The sequence below is a fragment of the Trichosurus vulpecula genome, chromosome 1, assembly GCF_011100635.1.
Source record: "Trichosurus vulpecula isolate mTriVul1 chromosome 1, mTriVul1.pri, whole genome shotgun sequence".
NCBI lineage: Eukaryota > Metazoa > Chordata > Mammalia > Diprotodontia > Phalangeridae > Trichosurus > Trichosurus vulpecula.
Genome location: NC_050573.1, coordinates 420,044,144 through 420,054,564, shown reverse-complemented (window position 1 = coordinate 420,054,564; position 10,421 = coordinate 420,044,144).

Genomic DNA, 10,421 nt, shown 5'->3' with positions numbered 1-10,421 from the left:
CCTGGGCTATTGATCCCTTTGACCTGGATAGGAGCCTACACTCACCTTTGCATCTCCCACTAGTTTATCAAGGATGGGATTCAATTCCAGCTCAGGCCCAGACCAGAGAGGGCAAAGCCGATGAGGTTTAAAACCGGCAGATAGACTGTAATTTTCCATCCAGGATCTCTGCTTCTTTGTCCTACTAAAACAAACAAACAGATCTTCAACAGCTCCCTATTACCTATCAAATAAAGGCCAAGCTGCTTAACCCAACCTTCAAAGCCCCCTACAATCTGGCTCCAGCTTACTTTCTCAGTCTTATTTGCCACCACTCTTTATTGACTGGACATTCCACTCAAACTAAACTGCCTGCTATTGCCTGAGACCACTATGTGCTTTTCTCACTTTATGACTTTGTTCAGACTGTCCTTCACAACAGGAAAACCCTCTCCTCTGTCTCATCTCTTCCCCTGTAAAAATAATTTGGGCTACGTTGAATCTAGAAGCTGCACTAACGAGGATGAAAGTTGAGAATTCTTCTTCAAGTGCACGCTCCAATTCAACTCAATTTAATTCTATCATTAATTAAGTGCCTCGTAAGTACAGCTGGGTAACACAGTGGATAAAGTGAAGCCTCAAGTCGGGGAGACTCATCTTCCTGAGTTCAAATCTGACCTTGGACACTTACTAGCTGAGTGACCTCGGGAAAGTCAGTTAACCCTGTTTGCCTCAATTTCCTCATCTGTAAAATGACCTGGAGAAGGAAATGGCAAACCCCTCCAGTACCTTTGCTAAGAAAACCTCAAAAAGGGTCACTGAGAGTGAACTGAGAGTGAGACTGAACCAACAAGAAGTGAAAAAAACACTGCACTCGGCACTGGGGGGAGGTAAAAAGTTTAGGCAAGGCATAGACCTTGCCTTCATGGAGCTTACAGAATAGCCAAGGGGATGAACGCATGCACCTATAACTATAATGCAAAGAAGAACATGATACAGGTACAAATAACATGCTTAGTGAAGGAAGAGCAATCGTTGTCTGCCAGAAGGATAGAGCTGTCCTTAGTGTAAAGAGAAGACAGCTCCATGTGTAGGAAAGACCATCCAGTGCTCTCCTCAGTCCCCATCTCTCCTCTCTCCTCTTTTCTCTGTGGCTGACCTCATGGACTCCAATGGTTCCTATTTAACACCGCCGCAGGTGATTCTCAGATCTAAACTGCTACCTTTGACCTCTCTTCTTAGCTCGAGATCTTCTGGGCATCTCCACTTGGATGCTGTCCCAGCAACTCAACACACAGCATGTCCGACATGAAGCTTATCATTTCCTCCTAATTTCAGTCCTTCTTTGGACATTACCATTTCTGTCTATAGTATCCCTGTTCAATCAACCAAAAAGCATTTACTGAGGAAGCACCAGGGAAAGAAAAAGTAAAAATGAAAACAACCTCTGACCTTAAAGAACTTACATTTTGATGAGGGAGACAACATGTACGTAATGATAATATGATGATGACAATGATAAAACGATCATGATCATGATGAAAATGATAATGATAAATGATAATTTATAATGATAAATGATAAAAATGGTATGATAAAATGATGATGATATAATGATAAAATGATGATAATAAATGATAGAATAATGATAATAATAAATAAGAACAGGATAATGATAAAAAAAACACCTAACATTTACATAGATAGCACTTGCAGGTTTACAATGACTTTTACAAATATCTAATTTTTACCTTCCCAGCAACCCTGGGAGGTAGGTAGTATAAGTATACCCGTTTTGTCGATGAGGAAACCAAGGCAAATAAAATTTACGTGACTTGCCCAGGGTCATTTGGCTAGTAATCTGAGGCCGAATCCAACATCAGGTATTCTTGACTCTAGGTCCAGTCCTCTGTCCATTCTACTATGTCAGCTGCCTAGATCCATGACATACATACAAAGTCGATACTACTCACCTCATTTTCCATGTTCAAAACGAGGTATTCTCTTTGACCCTTGTTTCCTTTCTCATCATCAATCATTGCCAAGTCCTGTTGTATCTGTCCCCTCCTGTCTATTTCCACCTCCATCCCTCCAGGTTATTTTCTCAATGCCCTCTGCCTGGACCATAGAAAGAACCCCCAACATGTCTTCCTGATTCAACTCTTCATCCTCCAAATGACCTCAGACCTCTACTGGAGTAATCAGCAAATCTACTCCTGATACTCAAAAGGAAGGCTTCGGCGGTTCTCTCTCGCCTTTCAGCAGACCACCAGACTCCTTCACCTGGTATTCAAGGGCTCCCACAATCTGGTACCACTCTATCTTTCCAACTTTATTCTCAAACTCTGTCTTTGGAGTCAGAGGACTTGAGTTCCAATTCAGCCTCAAATACTTACTACCTGTGTGCCTTTGGAATCCCCTCCAGGAACAAATAAAAAAAAAGAGAATCAAGAATTGATAGGATCATTTGATGACTGGTTGCAGCACATTAACAAACACGAATAACACAAACAAACACTAAAATGTCAACCACTGTGAGGTCCTGACTGGGCAAACTTAAATTCTGTGAAATTAAATTAAATTAATTAAATTCCATCAACTTAAATTAAATTTCACAAACTTAAATTCTGTGAAAGGGGGAAGCCTGGACATGGTGATCTGTTAAAAATCATAATTCAGATACTGAGTCATAGATTAAATGCTGTGACTGATGAAAGTCATAACATGGACACAGTGACAGGTTTATGACCTACACATTGATCAATATACAAACCTGTCTTTGGGTGTTTTACCCAATGACATTGGTTTAACACACAAATTCATTACTAAGCAGAAACCCAAAGTATCCACCAATCAGTAGTGATGTGCTTTATAGCTCCACCTCCCTTCGATTTCTATAATTACCCACTGGACTTTCCTGGGCTCTTTGTGAGGGTCCAACCTGTAACTCTTGGCAGTGATCCATCACACTGCCCCAATGGAAGTATCCAATTGATTCAACTGCCACCTATAATCACAGATACCAAGAGCTCTTTGGCCTCTTCCTTTGGTATTGAACTTGCCCCACTGTTTGGAAGGGAGGCACAGAGTTCTCTAGGTAGGGGAAATTCAGAACTTACAGTCACTAATTCCAGGGATTATTGGAGCCTGTGGCAAAGGATTACAAAGGCTTACAAAGGTCCCTGAGATTCTGGACTCAGACCCTAAAAGGGTCATACTGAACTTGCAACTGAGCCTTGGTAAAGACAGAAAGACTTACAGGAAGCATGCCTGTAGTCCTATGATCTAAGATACCCATTTCTAGTAGATATTGAAGGACGCTCAATCTCATAAGGAAGGGCAAGCTTAGGAAGCCTCTATTGTCCAATGGAAGTAGTACTTTCTCTGTGGGCCTCGGTTCCTCATCTGTAAAATGAAGGGCTTGGATGAAATGGACTCCAACATCCCTTCCATGTCCAAGTCTATGGGCCTATGATCTATGCATCTAAACTTGAATTGACCTTATGTTGTCCTGAATTATTTTTAGTAAAGTCTCCTTAACCAAATAATGATCATACACACACATCACTCAAAAGTAAACAAATGAATGAATGTTTATGAATGAGTGTTCAAAAAAGATAATAAGACAAAAGAAAAGGACAGAAGTTGAGGGAAAAAATATTATGAACATGTTAACATGGCTATTCGCTTCCTGCCAAGAGTTCAGGTACATTCTCCATCAGAACTATAAATGAAACTACTCCCAAGATTTTCAGACAGAACTACTCTTGTTGAATCTCTTAACAGAGATCTTTAACTTGGCACTAGCCTGACTTGGTAGGTGGAATCCAATACATTACATGCAGATTTCTCCTTGAAAACAGAGATATATGTTGATTAACCATACAAGACTTTAATATACACTGATTATTTTAGCTTAAAATGCTAATCTATCCAATAACTTTTCCTCTCCTATGTGGAATTTTTGATCTAATAGAAAAATATAACCACTTGCCATACACCAAGTACACATATGCATACAGAAAGAGTCTAGATATGTGTGATGAGATCAGGCCGGGCTAGGAACTGGCTGTGAGCTTCAGGAACTCCACCCATATTTGGTAGGACAGGAGCAGGAATTTAATTCTGGTGTACTCTGATGAAACAAGCCCAATCATTGTGTGAATTGTGGTCCTGTCTATGAGAGAGAAAGGAAGTGGAGAGCAGTCATTCTCCAGGATGCCTCCAGTAACAAGGCTGTGGTCATCTGTCATTTTCCCTCCCCTCCTTTCTTACCCCTACACTAAACTTCATCTGGTACCTCATTATGGCAGGAAGATAAATGCCCCTGGCTTCTCTAGTCTCTGTCAGGAGAATTCATACTCCAAGGACTTTGAGTATCAAACCATATTGTAGCCTGTTTTCTAAGGACTGGGCTAGCAACCATGATAATTAGGTTAGCTACGGAGTAAAAATTAGATGGGCTACAGTGACTTTATTACATTTTATTTTTATTTTATTTTTCTCAACTATATGTAAACAAAAATTTTAATATTAGCTTTTTAAAATTTGTTTTGAATTCTCTCCCTCCTCTTTCTCTCCTCCCCGCTCCTTGAGAAGGCAAACAATTTAATGTAGATTATATATGTTCAGCCATGCAAAACATTGCTATATAAGCCATGTTGCAAAAGAAAAAACAGACAAAAGAATGGAGAAAGTTTTTTAAAAATATGCTTCAATCTGCATTCAGATTCCATTATTTCTTTCCCTGGAGGTGGGTAGCATTTTTCATCATAGAGCCTTCAGAATTGTCTTGGATCATTATTGCTGAGAACGGCTAAATCATTCACGGTTGATCACCATGTAATATTGCTGTTAATGTATGCGATGTCCTCCTGGTTCTGCTCATTTCACTATGCATCAGTTACAGTGACTCTTGACGACTGTATAGAGCAAGTTATAGAAGGTTTATGAGAAGGTTTATGGAAAGAGTACACACACCAATGAAACTATGGATAATTTAAGTTTTAAAAAATATTCCATGGTGAGTTTGGACACCTCTCAGAAGGGTAGTCAGTCAGATATCAATCTAGAATCTCTACATTTTCTGGGGGACTCTGAGTGGTTCACAGTTGGGTCCAGCACCACATGGAGCCAAGACATGGAGTATATCCAAGAAAGGGTTTGAACAGTGATGAAATCACCTACAGATATCACTTCAGAGTCACAATCTATGTTTTCTTATGTTCAGTCAATCCCAGGAAAAGCCTGTCAGTGCCCATCTCTGTAACAGACTGACAATAGAAGAGGAGTATACTTACATAGATGGTATGGTGAATAAAGCACTAGACCAGGGGTCAGGAAGGCCTGAGTTCAAATCTGGCCTCAGACACTGAGTACCTGTGTGACACTGGGCAAAACACTTAAATGCTACATAACCTCAGTTTCCTCATCTGTAAAATGGAGGTAATGATGCCTACCTCCCAGGGTGGTTGTGAGAATAACATGAGATAGTACTATTATTGTTGTTGGTGTTGTTCATTCATCTGACTCAGGTGCCTCAAGCCCACCATCACCAGAGGCCACAGGAATCCAGAAAAAAAATCTCCCAGGCAGCTGTCCAGAAAGCCCACATGCCAAATTCTACAATTTTTAACTGTCTAGATAGAAAGAGTCTAGGAAAAGTTCCAAGGATATTTGAAAGCTTTTAGCTCCCAAAAAAGCTGGCTCGGGGGAAAAATGATAGCCAGCATATATATGGCCTTTTCTGAGGTTTACAAAGAGTTTTACAAATATTAGCACAGCACAGATCCTGACCTCTAATTTTCTTCCAGCCTAGCTCTTCAGGACTGTGTCCTTGACTCTAGTCTCTTCTTCTACATTTTTTTATTTAATATATTTAGTTTTGAGCATTGATTTTCACAAGAGTTTGAATTACAAATTTTCTCCCCATTTCTACCCTCCCTGCCACTCCAAGATGACATATATTCTGGTTGCCCTGTTCCCCCGTCAGCCCTCCCTTCTGTCACCCCACTCCCCTCCCATCCCCTTTTCCTTTCCTTTCTTCTAGGGCAAGATACATTTCTATGCCCCATTGCCTGTGTATCTTATTTTCTAGTTGCTTGCAAAAACTTTTTTTTGTTTGTTTTTGAACCTCTGTTTTTAAAACTTCGAGTTCCAAATTGTCTCCCCGCTTCCCTTCCCACCCACCCTCCCTAAGAAGTCAAGCAATTCAACATAGGCCACATGTGTATCATTATGTATCACCCTTCCACAATACTCATGTAGTGAAAGACTAGCTATATTTTGCTCCTTCCTAACCTATCCCCCTTTATTGAATTTTCTCCCTTGACCCTGTCTCATTTAGAAAGTGTTTGTTTTTGATTACTTCCACCCCCATCTGCCCTCCCTTCTATCATCCCCCCTTTTTTATCTTCTTCCTTCTTCTTTCCTGTGGGGTAAGATACCCCATTGAGTATGTATAGTATTCCCTCCTCAGGTCAAATCTGATGAGAGCAAGATTCACTCATTCCCCCTCACCTGCCTTCTCTTCTCTTCCTACAGAACTGCTTTTTCTTGCCACTTTTATGTGAGATAATTTACCCCATTCTATCTCTCCCTATCTCCCTCTCTCAATATATTCCTCTCTCATCCCTTAATTTGATTTTATTTCTTTTAGATATCTTCCCTTCATCTTCAACTCACCCTGTGCCTGCTCTCTCTCTCTCTCTCTCTCTCTCTCTCTATATATATATATATATATATATATGTATATGTATATATGTATATGTATATATACATATACATATATACATCCATACATATTCACTTATACATATATATACATAAACATATATATATATGTATATATATATGCATATTCCCTTCAGCTACCCTAACACTGAGGTCTCATGAATCATACACATCATCTTTCCATGTAGGAATGTAAACAAAACAGTTCAACTTTAGTAAGTCCCTTGCAATTACTTTTTCTTATTCTTTTTCTTGATTACCTTTTCAAGCTTCTCTTGATTCTTGTGTTTGAAAGTCAAATTTTCTATTCAGCTCTGGTCTTTTCACTGAGAAAACTTGAAAGTCTTCTATTTTATTGAAAATCCATATTTTGCCTTGGAGCATGATACTCAGTTTTGCTGGGTAGGTGATTCTTGGTTTTAATTGTAGCTCCATTGGCCTCCAGAATATCATATTCTAAGCCCTTCGATCTCTTAATGTAGAAGCTGCTAGATCTTGGATTATTCTGATTATGTTTCCACAATACTCAAATTGTTTCTTTCTGGCTGCTTGCAGTATTTTCTCCTTGATCTGGGAGCTCTGGAATTTGGCAACAACATTCCTAGGAGATTTCTTTTTGGGATCTATTTGAGGAGGCAATCGATGGATTCTTTCAATTTCTATTTTGCCCTGTGGCTCTAGAATATCAGGGCAGTTTTCCTTGATAATTTCTTGAAAGATGATATCTAGGCTCTTTTTTTGATCATGGTTTTCAGGTAGTCCAATAATTTTTAAATTATCTCTCCTGGATCTGTTTTCCAGGTCAGTGGTTTTTCCAAGGAGATATTTCACATTGTGTTCCATTTTTTCATTCCTTTGGTTCTGTTTTATAATATCTTGATTTCTCATAAAGTCACTAGCTTCTGCTTGCTCCAGTCTAGTTTTTAAGGTAGTATTTTCTTCAGTGGTCTTTTGGACCTCCTTTTCCATTTGGCTAATTCTTCCTTTCAAGGCATTCTTCTCCTCATTGGCTTTTTGGAGCTCTTTTGCCATTTGAGTTAGTTTATTTTTAAGGTGTTTTCTTCAGTATACTTTTCAGTATTTTTTTGGGTCTCCTTTAGCAAGTCCTTGACTTGTTTTTCATGGTTTTCTGACATCCTTCTCATTTCTCTTCCCAATTTTTCCTCTACTTCTCTAACTTGCTTTTTCAAATCCTCTTTGAGCTCTTCCGTGGCCTGGGGCCAGTTCATGTTTTTCTTGGAGGCTTTTGGTGTACGCTCTTGCACTTTGTTGACTTCTTCTGGCTGTATGTTTTGGTCTTCTTTGTCACCAAAGAAAGAATCCAAAGTCTGAGACTGAATCTGGGTGCATTTTCGCTGCCTGGCCATGTTCCCAGCCAACTAACTTAACCCTTGAGTTTTTCAGTGGGGTATGACTGCTTGTAGAGTTTAGAGAACTATGTTCCACGTTTGGGGGGATGCACCAGCTCTGCCACACCAGCACCCCTCCTTCCCCAAGAACCCCCAACCCGGACTGGACTTAGATCTTCAGCAGGCTCTTCACTCCTGCTCCGATCCGCCACTTAATTCCTCCCACCAGGTGGGCCTGGGGCCGGAAGCAACTGCAGCTATACGTCTGTAGCTGCCCCACCTCTGCTGCCTCCAGGGCAGTAGCTGAACCACGAACTCCTTCCACTCCTGCAGCTTTTCCCACTAACCTTCTGTGTTGTCTTTGGTGTTTGTGGGTTGACAAGTCTGGTAACTGCTGCAGCTCACTGATTCAGGGTGCTAGGGCATGCTCCTCCTGGCTCCTGGTCTAGTTGTCCATGCTGCTCGCGCAGGGCTCTGCTCTGCTCCGCTCCCAGCTCCATGTGGGATAGACCTCATCCAGAGACCATCCAGGCTATCCTGGGCTGGAGCCCTGCTTCCTCCTGCTTTTTTGTAGGTTCTTCAGTTCTAGAATTGGTTCAGAGCCATTTTTTATAGGTTTTTGGAGGGACTCGGTGGGGAGCTCACGCTAGTCCCTGCTTTGCAGCCACCATCTTCGACTGTAGTCTCTTCAATGTATTTGTCAATGATTTGGATGAAGACATAAATGGCAGTCTTCTCAGGTCCACAGATGGCTTGATGCTGGAAGGAAGAACTAGTAAACCACTTGGCAGAAACAAGTTTCAAAAAAATATTTGGCAATGGTTTGGATACTAAGAAGAGGAAATGAAGTAAGAATAAATGCAAAGTTCTACACTTCAGTTAAAAAAATCAGTTGCATAAATTCAGGATGGCAGACTCCTGCTTGAAAAGATCATTGGATCATAGATGCAGAGCTGGGAAGAACCACAGAGGCTAAGTCCAATATCTTCATTTCATAGATGAGGGATCTGAGGCCCAAGGAGATTAAGCGACATGCCCCAAGATCACACAAATAGTAAGTGACAGAGAGAAGGTTTGATCTCATGTTCTCTGACTTTAAATCCAGTCCTCCTTCCATTGTATCAAGAACCATATGAAAAAGTTCTAAGGATTTCACTGCACTTATATATTCAATATGAATCAGCAGTGAGATGTAGCAGCCAAAAGAGATATGAAATCTTAGTTTACCGCGTTTTGCACATAGTAGGTGCTGAATATCTGTTTGTTGAATTGTATTGAATTTGGTTAAGTTCACTGAAAAATAGAATCCAGAGCAAGATGGGTGAACATCTCACTATATTGGACCCCGGTCAATCTATACCTAGAATATTGTGTCCCCATTTGAGCACCACATTTTAAGGAAGATATTGACAAACCATACTGTGTCCAGCGAAGGGAAGCCAAATTAGTGAGAGAACTCAAAATCATTTCATATAAGGATGAGTTAGAAAAGCTAAGAACATTCAGTTTGGGCAGGAAAAGATTCAAGGAGAATAAATATTTGAGGGGTTGTCATATGAACAGGGATGAGATTTGTTCTGCTTGACCTGGTTCAAAGACCTGGTTGTATTAGCACTAATTACTCAAGAGGAGGCACCATGAACGTGATCTGCAGCCACATCCGCATATCGACACTGTGCAGGAGGAAAGTCAGGGAGCGCATTACGGTCAACTCAATTCAACAGCATATATTTAGGGCAGCTAGATGGTGCAGTGGAGAGAGTGCTGGACCTGGAGTCAGGAAGACTCATCTTCCTGAGTTGAAATCTGGCCTCAGACACTTACTAGCTGTATGACCCTGGGTAAGTCACTTAGCCCTGTTTGCCTCAGTTTCCTCATCTGTAAAGGAGAAGGAAATGGCAAACCATTCCAGTACCTTTGCCAAGAAAACCCTCAATGGGGTCAGGAAGAGTTGGCCATGACTAAACAACAATAATAAAATTCTGATAGATATAACTCATATAAACCAAGGCTCTTTGGGGTCCTCAATAATTTTTAAATCCTGGAACCAAAATCGTTGAACTGAAAGCATTTATTACATGCCTATTATGTGCAAAGCACTGTGCTAGGTGATCCAGGATACAAAAAACTGGGGAAAAGACACTGCCTTCCCCCCAAAGAGATTACATCTCTAGTGGAGCAAACAATTTATAAAACTGCTACGGAAAGGCACGATAATATGAGAAGAGAGAGAGCACTAATAATTAGAGGAATAAGGAAAGGCTTTCCATAGGAGGAGGCACCTGAACTACACCTTGAAGAAAGCTCTAAGGACTCTAAGAGCTGGAGATAAGGAAGAGAGAAAGGACTCTAGGCATGAGC